This window comes from Apis cerana, linkage group LG16 (assembly GCF_029169275.1).
Source record: "Apis cerana isolate GH-2021 linkage group LG16, AcerK_1.0, whole genome shotgun sequence".
NCBI classification, from domain to species: Eukaryota; Metazoa; Arthropoda; class Insecta; order Hymenoptera; family Apidae; genus Apis; species Apis cerana.
In genome coordinates, this window is record NC_083867.1 from 4,108,831 (window position 1) to 4,125,005 (window position 16,175).

The window sequence follows — 16,175 nt, forward strand, 5'->3', positions numbered from 1 at the left end:
AAATAGGAGAATGATACTTATGAGGAGAGGAGGGAGTATCCGGTCGAGCAAGTCGCTTAAATCGTGGAGAGGTAAAAGGAAAAAGTGGAGAAAAAGAAGAAGGATGCCAGAAGACGGTGAAAAAAGAAGTAGTGGAAACATTGTGAGAGGAGATAATCGCGTGTGCGAATCGGAAAAAGGAACGCAAGGCTGGAAGGAAGAAGGAAGAATAACAGAAGAGAAGAAGAAAAAGGAGGAGGAAAGAAAGTCGCTCGGTCCGACGCGAGACTAAACTGTTCGCGGCCCGTGATATCTCCAAGCTCTTCGAGCAAAGGACAATCGTATAATTAGATGTCCCGGCGAAGCCTACACAATATCCAGAGGGAAGATACATTGGCGGCAGGTTAGGCATATTCCAGGGGATGCGGAGAGTAGATAGAAGCGATCTCGAGAGGCTGTATCGTCCGGCAATCGGTGTGTTCGGGCGAGTAATCGATGCTGGAATGCGGGTAGGAATGCTCGAACTGCTCGACGAACGGGATCACCCGGATGCTGGCGTTTGTCTTTAACCGAACACTTAAAAATGCCGCTTTTTGGCTCGGCCACGCGACCGATCTCCGGCTCCGCTTCAAGATAGACTGTAATCGTTCTTTCTGTTTCGATTTCGATATAATAGATGTAATTAAAACGAGGGGTAATTTTTAGAAAATAATTATTCCTTTTTAAAAGATTTTAAAAGAAAGCGTATTGCGCGTTGTACTAATTCTTTTTGTTACGAAGATAAATTTTAATACGAGGTTGGTGTAGGTTATAATTGTCCTTAACAGCGTGCTAGAATCTCTCTTGTGCGTCATGTATAAACTGAGCCAGTATCGGTATACTGGATAGAGAATCTTGTTCGATAGAGGATGAAAGGTCGACCGCGTGTACACGGCTCTGCGGAGAAATTGAATATTCACGTTGCGTGCGGAGGGCGCAGCCTTAGAGAGCAGCGAGTCGTCTGAAAATATCGTAGTTCGCGACCATTTAGATCGCGTATTCCCTCTAATTTTTATGCCCGTCGATAAAGATCTTCTACACGATTTCCTCCTGGAAAAAAGTACCATAAAAAGAAACTAGACATCGTTATAAATCAGATACGCTTAAATCGGAAACGATGCAGTCGGAATTAACGGAAGAATCGGTCAAAATTCTTCGAGGAATAACGAACCTGAATTTATCCTATAGCTTTGAGATCAGTTTTTCGAATTTCTAATCTCACCACTCTATCTCTGTCAATAAAAATAATGATAGAGAATAATATCTAGCGAAAAATGAAGAATCGAAGCGTTTACAACATTCCGTACTTGCTTCACAGGTGATCCTCGAAAGGATGATTTCTAACACATATTCGCGAGAAGACCTCGAGCGTGTAACGAACAAATACTGTAATTACCGGCGTGCAAATATATTTATATTTATATATACAGTGGATAGCACGCGTGTCAACGATACGGGCGATTACCACGGTTGTATTAATTCCGATAAAAAACTGCGGAAGCCAGCAGCTGCGGTGGCGCTCTCTATCGAGAACAGAACTGGTCAGATACGGATCTATCGAACGCGCCTATGCCGCTATGCGGAGCGCACGCAGCGAAGCAGACCCGTAATTTATTTGCTGGCGGCCGCCTACCTTCCAACTTCAATATAATCATTATAATTATTGTCTCCCCTTCAAATCGAGGTTCGATAATCATCGCCTGTGTATTTGTTACACGGCTCGCATTAACGGGCAGCGTACAAAGCACCCCGTTTCTTCGAACCACGAATCCGTCCTTCTGTTTCACCGTTTCCATTGTTCTATGCCCGGTTCGTGTTGCTTCTGCGTGGCGGCGGGACACGAAACTCTACCTTGGAGGGTGAGCATGGCGGTCTGGTGTGATTGTTCCTCTTTTTTCTTTCCAGCCTTTTTCTTCTTTCCGCTTTTTCTCGCGGAAAGAATTGTTAGAACGTAAGAAGGAGATTTGGAGGATTCGTAGGTGGACGGAAAATAATGGATCACGCGAAGTCCGTTTTGTAAACTTGGAATATGAACACGCGGCCAACGTTCTTCTGTCTTCCAAACGTTTTTCTTCGAAAGGAATTTATTAGAAATAAGAACGACGACAGATTTAGATTCTCAAAAAAGCCATTTTAAAATATTACAGTCGTTTAATTCTCTTCATTGTCCCCGTTCAGGTAAAACTTTCTCCTTCGGCATTTTTCTTATCGAATTTCTTTTCTTGAAAAATTTTTATACGGAAATCACTCAAGTGGCACGGTAAAAAAGCACGAAGGAAAGAATAAGCAACTCCACGTTCGTCCATTTATCGGCCACTTTTCGTCGATGTTCGCGATAACCTGCGGCATCGCATTCGACCTCCGGTATCGCGTTCTCGTTCGTCGGCGTTGCCGGCAATCGCGACATTATAAATTGCGACGATCCATTCACCGTGTTAATTTGTCCGCTTTTCAATTAGCGGGAGAGCGAGTTCGGCGATGGCGGCGAATAAATTGAACGATGCTGCTCACGAAAGAGCCTCTCTGTTCGTGACTTTCTAAATTCACCATATGTGTCTTTCTACGTGTGTACGAATATGGGTTTGTGTGTATGGGAGTGTTAGCCCCCATACTAGCGGGCGGTGTTGCGCCGTTGCCATTGCGGTATCCTGGCCGTTTTCACCGACAGGTGGAAGAAACTCGTCGCTTCCTATTTCTTGGATTACTTCCAAAATTCATTCTGGCGGCGTATCGATGCCTAGAAAACGTTCGATCGCGCCGCGGTATAGGATGCGGGAGAAATATTTCTCGCGTTATTAGCGAAGCTCTTCTGAATTTAGGTTCTTCGTTCCTTTCGTGCTTACTCAAAGATAATATTTTTCAAATATTGGACTCTTGGTTTCTTTTCTTGCTTCTATTTATTAAAAATAAAAATCGAATTGATCTACGAACAGTTAGGTTAGAATTTTGCTACTTTGAAAATTTCTTTCGTAAAGTTTTAGGGATGTAAATAAAATTACTATTGATATCTCTAGCTTTGAATTTTATTGTATCTAATCTTGTAAATGGGCGTTTGAATTAGATTGGGAAAAAGAATCGTTTCCATTTGATCGATCGTAAAAAACGTTCGAGCAACAAAGATTCACGGAACATTACGTGCGTTCCCCTGTTTACGTGTTTAACTGTCACGTTACCTGTTGTAAATACTTTAAACCTCTATCTCATGTGCTTCTCCACCGTATATCTCCGACAGACGAACAATCGTAAAAATTTCAAGACGTTTGACGCGAATCGTGTGTACATCGAGATACGAAGCAAATGAAACGCGCATCCGTCTTGCGCAGCTCACGCGAGAGCTACTACTACGCGAGTCGTTGAACAATACGATATATATATATATATAATCAACCGGAATTGAAATCATTTTGAAGAATCGTGTATAATGGATCGGGCGGCAAGCTTTCGTGCCAGGATTTGATGAATTCGCGGTATTGACACACACGTGACAGAATAATTTCCATGGAAAAACTTAATATTCTGTCATTCAAAAAGCAACGGCGCGGACGAAGTCGGCTAGGAAAGGGAAAGGCAAGTTGGTGCCGGGCCACCTGCAGGCAACTTGGGAGCGTCACGACGCCGCCGTCGCGGCGAGTTACGGCCACAAATCACGCAATTCGTAATTGCCGCTACCAACTACACGATTTCATGTAAGGGGGAGGGACACACCGGGTTGGTTGCACACGTGTGGATGGAAATCCATAAACATCGATTGCCTCTGCGTTCACGTGGAACGTCGAAGCCTCGAACACTGGCGAAACGCTAAATATTTCCGTATCGTGATCCGTGGTTACCATGAAACCGCGGCAAAGTTCTTTGAATTCGCGCCCAGAGTCGATTGACGTTGCCTGAAAGATACGTTCCAATATTTAACACGTATAAGAATAAGGATATAATTATTTCTGTGGATCAGCGTTAAACCTAACCTAACTTTATAGTACGTACGCATTTATTTATACGTCTCGTATACATTTTATTATATTCTGCATTGTAATTTTCAACTCATTGAAAATTGACCAAATTTTCTTAGAAACGTATTTTTTACCAGATTATTGAAAATATTGAAAAGAATTGGGGTCTAAATATCTTAATTTGAAACGTGCCAATTTAATTTTTATAAAATAAATTTTGCAACGATACGATAATTTCGATCCGAAAATTACGAAAATATCCTTGAAAGATCGTGTCGTGGAAATTTAATCTTCGTTTCGTTCAAAAATATGAAATATTCCGTTTCTCGCGAAAGCACACGAGGCAAGGCGATTAGGTTTCTAGTTCAACAGCATCGCGCCGTTTGTTACACGTGACCCCGGATGGCGTGGGGTGTGAGAGTGCAACATTGTAACCAACACACTGCAATTTCCGCGGCGATATATTATGCCCGCGTTCCGAGACATTACTTTGGCCTCCGTCGATGTCGGGTAACAGGCTGATCGCGGTCGAGTTTGATTTCTCACCGATCCTCTTGTTGCCTTTTGTGCAACGAAGAAATCGACGTTGATAATAAGCGAGCGTGCGTACCCGCGTTTGCACTGCGATTGATTATCCCATCTAATACCCACCGTGATCGATTACCTGTCCCAATAATGACACAGGCCTGCTTCATTTACATTTCGAAGGATGTAGTTTCCTCGCAAAACTGAAATTGAGATGTCTGTAATTGCTTCGAAAGAACCTATTATTTCAAATTCGTGATTAATCGTATATGATTCGAGTTATGGCATATTTGAGTGTATATTTATTTTTCCATTCAATAATTTAACTATTTGCTTGTGAGAATAAAAATTGCGATTGAATTGCAATTTCTCACCTTGGTCTTCAGTTTTTTTTATTCTATTTATAACTCTATCTATATAAAAAGATCGATTATTTTTCGAAAGGAAATTACATATTTAATGTAATAATATATCCGGATAAATTATCGCTATAATTTTTTATTCCAATGAAAATGTTCGAAAATTCTATATAAATTTCTTTAAACTTCATTTCAATAAATTTAGCGTATTGAAAATCGAATATGGAAACATTAAAAAATGTTAATAATAAACTATTCGATAGCGCTGTAATTAAATACTCGTGTAAATGGCTCTTGCAAATTATATTACTTATAAATCAGCCTTTTATTTTTAATTTGAAATAATCGTAGAAATGCTAAGAAATGATATATAAGCTTAATGTCGGTATAATGCATTTTAGATAGTAATCATACGGACGTCATACGAATAATTAAGTAGGTAATTAAAGAAATTACAATATCGCTATTTCCACTATCATTAAACCCTTTAAAAACTTTTCAAACGTTATCTTAGATATCTACGTAAGCACGATAATGTTATAGCATCGTTTCGGAACACATTTTCACGACGGCGTCGACGATTCGTCCGCCCGGCGACCAATCGCGAAAGAAATGTCGCGCGGAAAATTTGAATGTTATCTGGCCTAAGAATCGAGCGTCCAGCTCTCCACGTCATCGCGTAGTATATCACGCGCCGCGTCGGAACGTGTTACCATTGTAACACGCTCGTTCCTGGGGCAATACATTATCCAGCATTCGCGTCCGCGGTATATTAGTCGGTATTCCTTTTAACACGATCGCCGTAGCGTCGCTCTCGTTCCAGGCTAAAAGCTTTCTCTGTTCGTAATTACGGATATACGCGAAATCGAAAAACGTTTGAATTCGAGCCGAAGAACGATAATAACCACGAGAGCGGAAAAATTTCTTGAAAACTACTCCTTTTCGAAATGATAGGGGACGAGATTCTCAACGTCTGTGGGATTTTATCCAGCGGGTTTTAATTTTACTAAATTGGTACGGTTTTTCTGAAACAAATAACAAGTAAGAAGAATTATATTGAAATATTCTATAAGTTGTTTACAATAGTATATTCTTCTGCCTTTATTAAATCGAAATTATAAGTCATGATGTGAAAAGATGAAAGATTAAAACTGGTCAAATCACTGTTTGTTTATTTTTTTTTTCTTTTTTGTTCAAAATAAATTAGACGTTCAATGCTATTTCCATAATTATTCATTTTTGTATATTTGTCCAAATGTTTATCTAAAAAGGGACAGAATTTGTAATATTACGTACATTGTCTCTAGTTTTATGTACATATGTATCGTAAAATGTTCTTTCATTTCTAACCTTATACGATTTCGAAGGTCATCGGTCATACATGATTGCACCTCGACGATTGCATTCATTCCATCTGAAAAATAAAATGTCACTCTACTTCTTTAAGATACCGATATATATATATATATTAACGAGAGTAAAACTTCTTTGCTTTCTTCCTTCTAAGAAAAATAAACGTTAATTTATAATAATGCGATAATTGCACGCAATCGAAAGTATTCTTACATACAATTACAACGTTTATTAAGTTATTAATGCTTATTAAGCAGATGCGGGCAAATTACATATTCCAATTATTTTTCTAAATAATGTCAAACAATTTTTCATTCAACAAAAATTCCGCACTTATTCTCGTTCTTATTCTCTCTCCTTGACCATGTACATACATTTTTTTCGCATTATCAGTGTGACACAATCGATAGGGGTACCAGTATAATTTTGCATAATCGATTCGGCTGCATTTTTTCCCGAGATTCTCTCAAAAATAAGTGGGCGCGTTCCTTGGGAGCATAGGTGTGCCGCCCGTGTGTGTAAGACCGCCGGCCGGTGTGGGTGCGTCTGTGTGTGTTTCCCTCGCGCTCCTTCCTCCTTCACCACCGCTGCCTTCCATCGTATCAACATCGCACTTCATAATCCTGCCAGTGTTTCTGCGCGTCTCGATCCGTTACCTCAACCGCGATCGACTCGTTCTCTATATGCCTCGAATCCTACCTTGCCCAGTAATCGTGTTAATTTTTATCCCTTTTCCTCGGCTCACTCGCGTGTCATTGGCGCGCCAATGACGCGCCGTTGACGTTTCGATCGGTGGTATCCCGATGGATGGAAGCGAAAACGGATCCTCGAATCGCGCAATCAAGATCGACCTGTGCTTCGAACAACGTGACTAACAACGTTAGACAATGTAAAAGGTATTTTATTGTCCGAGATATATATTTTTATGTAACGTTCGATTTCGAGTTATTTATTATTTTTCTTTTAATATTCACCGAGTATGCATGCAAAACGTTTATTTAAAATTAACGTGAAACGGAGAAGACCCAAATAGTGAATATTTCGGATTTATTCGAGATTTATTCGGAGGAATATTATGGCGGTTTCTTATATTGCGAATTGTTAATTAGATTTTATTTCAAATTTAAAATTGTTCGGCGAAAAAAAGATTTCGGCTAAATTTGAACTTTCCTCGTTGGGAAAGTGGAAAATTTGCTACAATCCGCAAAAAGCGAGGCAAAAAGTTGGTTACAATTTGTTCTGTCGCTGGGGGCGAGCCCCTCCCGAGACAGAGTAAAAGGAATTACATCCAAAGACGTTCCGACCGAGGGGGCCCGCCACTTTTCAGCCTCGCCGAACGTCCGGAATACTTATCTCGAAATAGATCGCGAGAATTTCGACGAGGCAACTGGCCCTCTAAAGGGAGCCCAGTTGGAATGCTCGGTGAGCAAAGATTTTTCCTAGTTAAAATACATGGGCGACAGTTTCTTCACGCGGTGCCGATATATCAGACAATACGCGTTACTGTCGTGCCAAAGCGAAACACCATTTCTATCCGCCAGGCATCGAGCCAGCAGTTGTTGCACGACGGTTGAAGAACCGTGGTTTCTTGACCCTCATTTTTTGATATCGCTTTGAACCGTATTCTACCAGCGTTATTGTGACCGAGGTCGTAAATCTGCCCGATGTTTTAAATTGCTTCAATTTGACAGTGGTCCTTTCGTTTTTTCTTTTTTTTCTCTCGTTGATTCCAATCCACGATGCCCGTTTTAACGTTCGCAGTGAATACGGGTATTTTGACGATTTCCGGCAAGTTACGAATATGTGCTTGAAACGATCGATAAGAATAGATATTCGAGAAATCAAACTTGGAATCTTATTTCGAGATATCGAACTACTATTGTAAGTACTTCGAAGGGTTATTCAAAAATTCGAATAAAACGATCGTGTTATAAGAATACTTTCCGGAGAAACCAGTCCTTTATATTAATATAGAGATATGCCAGGCAATACCGCGCTCGAAATTAATTGGTCGCTCAGCCATCAAACGTTTACGATTACCCCCACCGCTCGACTCGCCTCCATCATTGTGCAAGGTATCTCTTATTTTCCCCCTCCTCGGTTTCTTCTCGAGTATTACAAAGTGTATAAGAAAATTGCGATATTTAGTGTAAAAGACTGGCTCCCAGCGAGCAATTAATTTCCAATTCCATCGTATTAACGCAGCCAGCCCATCGAAGCCCACTTGACAAGGGCCTTTGATCTCGATTAAAAATTCGTCTGTAATTGCAAACCTTCTCTATGAGAAATAGCAGCAGTCAGGCCAATCCGGTAGAGGAGAAGGAGGGTAAAAGCGTAGGGTGGGTGGGAGGCTAGACGCAATTTGCCCTGCGGGACCCGTGGGTGGTTGCTCGATTCTTGGTTGTGTTGTGCGGGATTGGTCAGACGTCTGACAGTTGACGGATGACGAGCCGGCCTTTCAGTCCTCTCCCCTTTTACGCCCTCGACGCGAGGCTTTAGTCCCAGGTTCGGTTTCCTGCCACGTCCATTATAGGGCCGTGAGGCAAGGCTGAACCGGGCGTAACGGGATTATTAACTGAAATAGGCGTATAAGTCATGCGTCTTCGTCTACCCTGCCTCCATTCCTTTATTTTTTTTTTTTCGTCCAACGTCGTCCTGGCACTACGTCGTTCCCAGCGGTGTATAGAAACCTCTTGGAAATTAGAGAAATTCCCCCTCGTAAGCCGCGAGAATTCTCGGCGATGGTTACCGGATAAGAAGCGGCACGCAGTCGAGATGCAAATCTCGGTACTACTCGTGGAAAAACAATAAAAATAATCTCTATTTCTTCGCCTTCGATTCCCTCGTATACGATGAATTCCCCTTGATCTTATTATTTTTAAATTCGTGAGACAAAGCTAGATTTTTAGGTTATAAAGAAAAAATTTTCCGCGTTATAAATAATTCTTCTAACTATCGATCAATCTATACGTTTAATCTTTATCATCAGCTTAATTTCAAAAGACCAGTCTTCTCTTAGAATATCCATGCGACGGAATTACGGTATACAATTCGATCCCGGGTTACATTGCGAAGCGATTTTTCAGTAACCGTGGCGAGAGAGATCGTGCAACGAGACAGTGCTCGATAAGCGGATTGTCGGATTGCGATTTTTCGATGTTGAATGCGCGATAAAACCGGGTGCGCTGGTTTGCACGATGATGCGAATCTAGAAGCGACGCGCGAAATGTTCAGCAACAGAATCCACGCTTCGTGGTCTCGCGTTCAAAGGAACGACGCGATGTAAGAGGTATACACCAGTGTCACGTTTTATCTGGCCGGCGATCGGGACTATGCGCAGCACCGATTGCGCGAAACTGCTGCGTGGCGCTCTCGCGCATGCCTCGACAAGCGTATAAGCTAACCTCTCGTGTAACCGACAAACCGGTTGTACTTCTTGTTGCTATTTCCTGCCGATCTTGTTCATGGAAAAATCAACGATAAACAGTTTTCCGCTTTACGATTAAAATTTGGTTTCTTTGATTTTTTTCTTTGAGCCGAGCTATCCGTGCGTTTCGATAGAAGTTGTGTGTAATACACGTATCACGAGTTGGAAGTTAAACGGGGAACTCGTGCGGGAAATTATAGTCGTTTCTCGATGATTCTTAGCGCGAGATTTCAGATAACGACGATTCGCCGACTCGTAACGAACCTCCACGGTCTTTTTTATTGTGTGGAAAAAATGAGGAATTGGAAGGTGTCGGGCAGAGCTGTCGTTTTTTTTTTTTTTAGCAAAGTACAAATAACTCTGCGGTAGGTAGTAAATCGCTCCTTCTGCTCGTCCCTCGTCATTTATGGTTGTACGACGAGCGATAAACGTCACACACCATAATGGTACTATACTACGATGTAACAGGAACAACGTAAATGAGAAGTAAATTAATTCAGGAGCAGGGCGATTGGCGTGTTTTGCACGAGGGATGGTCTAACGTGTTTTGAACCGCTAATTAAGATTATTCCACAAGTTTATCGCGTTCTTCCGTAAGCGGTGTGTCGACTTCTCATTGTGTAGTTTTGGAAATGGAAGTTCGTGATGCGTGAGAAAACGGACACGAACTGGCATCTCGGTTTCTGCCACGATTAAATCTCGTTTCTCCACGTTACGTTCATCGTTGTGCTTGTAAAAACGGTTATATGGGCTAATTGGTCGTCGTTGATCCTCTTTCTTCTTTTTCCTGCTTCTCGTGCCTCTCCCGCGATTTCTGCCGTTTTTCTTTCTTTCTACGTTCTTTCGCCTCTATATTCGTGCCATTCTTTTTTGTCGTCACGTCACAATTTCCTCCCGCTCCGACACCTGTGAGTTACTGCATCCACGAGGAGTATTACTACCTGTCGAACTTGACTCGGATACTCTACCTTGGCCTATCATTTATCATCTCATTTTATAGTCGACTGATCGTGCTTCTCGCTGAATTGCCTATAGCATTTATTCCGGATTAAGCTTACCAATACTCTCAATCATGCGTATCCGTGCCTTAAACATATTTCAAAGTTGATTTGTTTCCTCGTTCGAAAAAAAAATCTCAATTTTTTCTCGTCTTTCTAACTTAAAAAAAAAAAAAAAAAAATAATAAGAAAAAAGGAAATAACAGTATAGGTGGCAATTTAATAGGGAACAAATTAGAAAACATCACCTTGCACGTCGAGATACGATCAAAAATTGGTCAGCGATTTAATTCGTCGTTTGAATGCCTGGACAAGTTATTCAACGCGCGACCGATCGTCTAATCGTTATTCAATCAATGTCCGACATTTTGTGCAGCGTGTAGGAAAGGTTAGAGAGGCTCCTTGACGCGAAACCGTGCGTTCCTTCACGCGCACTCTATTCCGAAACCGTTCTTTAATAATATACTTTAACACCTCGCTGGTTCGCCAAAGGTGTAGACCACCCAAATGTATACCGGTGGAACGATTTGGCTTTGCCAATGGTGTGGCCCTGATTGGTATTGCAGTGGAACGACGTAACGAACGTGCAAACAAACAGTGGGTTAACCGAGTTGATTGATAAGCAGCGCCACGCGCCATTCGACGGACAAATACGATCGTTGAAAAGGCGACAGGACCGCCCGCGGACTATGTACGTTAACCTATCTGTACGAGCACTCTCCTAACAAGGATACTCGAGGGAGTTCTTGAAAAACAGTGTTGTTGTATATTACAGTGTGGGAAAACGTGGTAGTGAAAATGTTAATAATCAGGAAACGGTTGTTACCGGCGGGGAAAAAAGTGCGCGTGCGCATAATCGGTAGGCAGCGCCATACTCGTGCCACACGCCTTTCCGAACAAATCGGAAAAGACGGCAAGACCGCCCGTTGTTTCATGGCGTATTATACGCGACATTGTGCACGCAACGAACAAGAACGATTTGCGTCTTTTCGAGCTTTCTATTCGCGTCAAGATGTTGTACGTACCGATGGTATAGCATCTGGGATTTATTGTTGATTTATCGCGCGAGGAATTTCACGAATGCGTTTTTTTTTTGTGAAAAGAATTGTAATACAAATTAAGTTATTGTGATATTTTAAAAGTCAGAAACGATATGCGGTAAAGGCAATAGGGAGAGAGACAGAAAGAGACGAGAAAGTTTGAAACGAGAGAATTTCGAAATCGGTATAAAGGCATTCGCGAAAAACTCCGTACGTTGTAAATTCCTCTCCGAATCGTTCGGCGAGTATAACTTTAATTAGCATCTCGTACTAAACGTATGCACAATTTGTCCGATATTCGATGTAAATAACGAATATCGTTGCCGGTAGAAATCCTCGGTTGCGGATAGTTATTTGCATACATGAATATTGAGGCATCGATATCGGATTAAGTGACAACTATCCGAGATAATTGCTCGAAAAAAAGATCCGATATATTCGGTCCGGGCATCTGTTCGATTTCCGATGCGATCCAAAAAGGAACCGGTTATCGAGAACGATCGTATTACGTTAACCATTTTTCCCCGTAATCGTGATTTCGTCGCTGCCACGTCCATTATGCAAATTGAATCGATGCTATTCTCGACTCTTTTATCTGGTCACTTATCGGCGAAAACGATCGTCCAATGATTTTTATTGGCACACGTGCCACCGGACCTTCCCGAAGTTTTCCGGAGAAGTTCCCGCCAACACGAAGTTTGGCCACCTATCGAATTCGGCAGGAACCACGAGGAAACGGATGTTCCGGAAAAGCTCGAGAGATGGCGTGCCGCGTGTGATTCGAGGTCGCCACTACGAGACACACCAGCTGTTTCCGTGCTGCCACCTTCAGTGGCCCGCGCAAAATGAAGGCGGTACTGACCTGCGCGTGTCCCGCACCATCATAACACAAGCTGAACGCCATGCTGTTGCAAGATTTATGGGCCATATCATGGCGCGGCATCTAAACGATTATTTGCTGTTAAACGTAAACGGCTTATAAAAACGAGCCTGCATAATAGAGTAAATATAGGCTCGATGTTCGGCCAGGATAAATTTATAGATCCACTTAAGACGATCTTGTATCGACGCACTGACCAGTAACCCCTTAACCCTGACAACAACTGTTCGGAACATTGTACGGCCTTTGCAGAAACCATTATTTAAGGTACTTTATTTTCTCTTTTTTTTTCCGTGATCAAAATTAAATCAGTGTTCTTTTTTCTTTTTTTTTTTTCCGTTTCATTCCAAGATTTATATCCGTCGAATCGAAATTGACAAATTTATCTCTTTCTTTTTTTTTTTTTTAATCTTTTTATCGACTCATGTAAAATTAATATTTAGAAAGGGAGAAGAACAAATCGGACAGAGCCAACTCGATCAGACGTATTTGCATTCGTCGATCGTCTTGCTCGTACATCAGACGCGTGTTTAGAAAGACAATCGAGTGCCTCCTATGAAGAACGATAATTTATTAAACGGATACGTCATCGCCCTGTTGCGATACTTGTGCGTTTCCCTCATTGAGAATCAGAAGAGTGAATCGCGGGCATTTGAATAACAAACGGTATGCAAATTCGATAGCCCCGCAGTCGTTTAAACCCCCCCGTGCGAATTTTCTATGCCACAAAATCCGAAAATATACTCGTGTCCATTCCCGAACACGCGTCTTCGATCATTCTACCAATCCAATCAATTTATTATTCGAGTCGTTAAAAACATTTCGCGGGAATAAATCGATATTCTTTTCTCGAATTTATATTTCTTTCTCCTTAAACACTATTGATATTCCGGATATAATTGTCAAACAACTGTCAATTTTTTCTTTCATTCCTATTTCAATCCCTTGAGCGTCTCTAGAATTTCAAAACGTTTTTTTTGTCTACAAATTTTACATTTTATTTTTCGTATATTGATTAAATTTTACTAACTCGTTGCATTATATAATCGTTTTCTAATTTTAATATTTTAATATATGTAATATACGATTGGCGAATGACTTATTTAACATAATCTTTCAAACGCGTCGCATTTCAACATGAAAAATTTGCATACGCAAATGCAAAGCGTTAGTTCTAAAATTCATCGAAATTATCGGTAATTATCCGACGGTGGTCGCGCGAGCGGCTATATCGAATAAATTACCATATAAATAGAGGTAGGATGTTACGATCGTACTTCCTCGTGGAACCAACCTCCTCTCCTTCCTTCGTTAATCCGACTGCTCAGAAATATACCATCGGCAGGGAAACCTCTTAACGTTTCTATTCTTACATCTCGCGGCATTCTCCAACGCGGGCCTTGATAGCCTTCCTACGAACAGGATTTTAATTAAGCCCGCCCTTCCAATGTTTCGTCTGATTGGTCGAGCTAATCCCGGTTCCGTAGAAAATTTAGGGTTTCCCCTCACGAAGAAACAGACTCTCTCTAACCTGGTTGCGTGCGCGCCCGTTAACATTTTTTCGCGGCCTACTAAGAAAATTATAATGATTTATCGACCGATAAATAAAATCCACCCTTCCCACGGGGAAACCTAGCATTCATCTTGTCGCTGACGTCGCTTCTCTCCTGGACAAGCCTGGTATTTTTAACGGGCGCGTGCCTCCGCTTCGATTCTTCCTTTTTTTTTTTTTATTTTTTTTACTTCCGATCTTGATCGCACGAGCAAAGATATTTTTGCTCTTTCCCTGAGATTTTAACAAGTTTGTATGAAATATTAATCGGATATGTTCGATAAAAATTCTCCTTCTCGAAAGTGAATCCATAGAAATTAAGAAATTGAGTTAGGTTAATGGAAGTTGAAAATAGACGTCTTCCTTTTCGACAGACCTGTGTCTTCCTACGGGAGGGGAAAAAAGCAGTTTGTTCAGCTTTGATGAGTTTCTTTCCCGAACGACGAGCGGTCGACATTTTTGTCCATCATCATGGAGGAGCAGTTGGGAACTGTCGGTGGGTGGGAAAGTTTCTGACCTACAGAGGTGGTGGGGATGAAAGGAAGGTGGCACGTCAGGGGATGACATCTAAATCTCCCTTTTCGTTTCACGCTCACTGCCCGCCCTTTCCCCGGCTTCTCCCTTTTCTTCTCTTCTTCTGCCTTCTCCAAGGGGTGGGTTCTTTCGGTACACTCTGTCGCAAAATCTTTCCTCTTCAGAATTCCTTTTCTTAAAGTTTTTCCTTGTTTTTATAAAAAAGGCTACTGTTTAATTTACACCCCCTTTCGAAATTAGAACAACCATAATTTATTATTCGACACAGAAGCAAATTCGAAAATTTCTCCTCGTCCTGGCTTCGAGAAATCCTCACAGCGACGGAAAATGAAATTGTTCCGCCGGTTCCGTAATCTGGGCCGGAATCTTATTCGAAAACAGGGGGTAGAGAAAGCGGGAAGAAGTTCATTGTCGAAGGTTTTCCGGCGGGAGCCGGGTCTCCTACGTCGTTACGGTTTCACGCAAGCAAGCGCGCGGCCCGTCGGCGCTTTTATATTTTTATGGCGGGTGAAAGTTGGCGAGGAGGAGGAGGGGTCGTCGCGTGAAGGCATTCCACGTCCCTAAGTTTCTCGCTGGAAAAGCACAATAAGCGAGGCGAGCTCGACTCGACTGAGTTTCACTTTTGCCCGCAAACTTTCGGGCCAAAATCTCTTCTCGGGAAAAGAGAAAACCGAATCCATGGATCGTTCCTCCTCCGTTCCATCTCCGTTCCGCTTGTTAATACGAAGAATCTCGTGATTGGAGGTTTTAGCATCGCGTAGCTTTTTTAAAAATTCTCCCAATTCTTCTATCAATTGACGTGGAAGGAGAAGAGGAAGTGAGAGGAAGATTTTTCCAAATGACGGATAGACGGACAATTTCGGGAAGGAAAAGGAGGATGAAGGATAAGGGGAGGGAGGGTAGGTTATCGAAACACGTCGAGGCCGCGAGTTTCCACGTAAAACGCGCCGCCCATTCTACGAAATCGTGCACGTGTGCAACGCCGGATTCAGCTGCCTCGTTCGGTTCACGAATGAATTATCGCCCCGTTCGGGGTTGGGCTCTTTCATTTCCAGTCCACGCGGTAGCTCCGTCCTTTCCTCCCTGTCCGCACCCCCTCACCACCGCCGCCCGGCCCTCTCCTTCCGCTCGTATCGGCCGAGCCTGCCGTCAGCAACGCTTCCCCCCTCCATCTCTCCGGCCGCTCCTGCACCACCACCACCACGCTCTCCTCTCTCCGTCCCCCTTTCTTTTTCCATTTCCAGCGGAAAGATACCACCCTCCCAGCGTTTTTCCTTTTTCATAGACTCGGGCGTTTTTCGTTAAACTCTTTCAGCCTGGGATTTTATTTATTAACGCTTCCGTGACGATCGGATAATTTCCAGCGAGTCGAAGATTTAATCGAGCTGCGAGCGAGGCAACGAACGAATCGAGTAATTTTTCAAGTAGCCGCGGCGCGGCGCTAGCGGTGTCGTCGCAGGATGGATAAAAATTCGGCACGATTATCTTGTTACTACTGAAATTATTTATGTATGTGTAAATATATATGGGGGGAAAGGTTTG

The 16,175-nt window shown here is 42.3% G+C and overlaps 1 protein-coding gene across 10 annotated transcripts in view; it reads left to right on the forward strand.

Moving 5' to 3' along the window:
- Nucleotides 1-16,175, forward strand: part of LOC108000242 (homeotic protein antennapedia-like) — a 171,540-nt gene that overhangs the window by 88,877 nt on the left and 66,488 nt on the right. Inside the window, exon 1 of one of the 10 annotated variants that reach the window (XM_062086463.1) lies at nt 6,025-7,098. The exons of 8 other annotated variants lie outside the window; for them this stretch is intronic. The gene's annotated coding sequence lies outside the window, so the exon portion shown is untranslated. Of the gene's footprint in view, nt 1-6,024; nt 7,099-12,794; nt 12,815-16,175 lie in introns of those variants that run through there. One more of the 10 variants, XM_062086470.1, reaches the window with a different exon arrangement.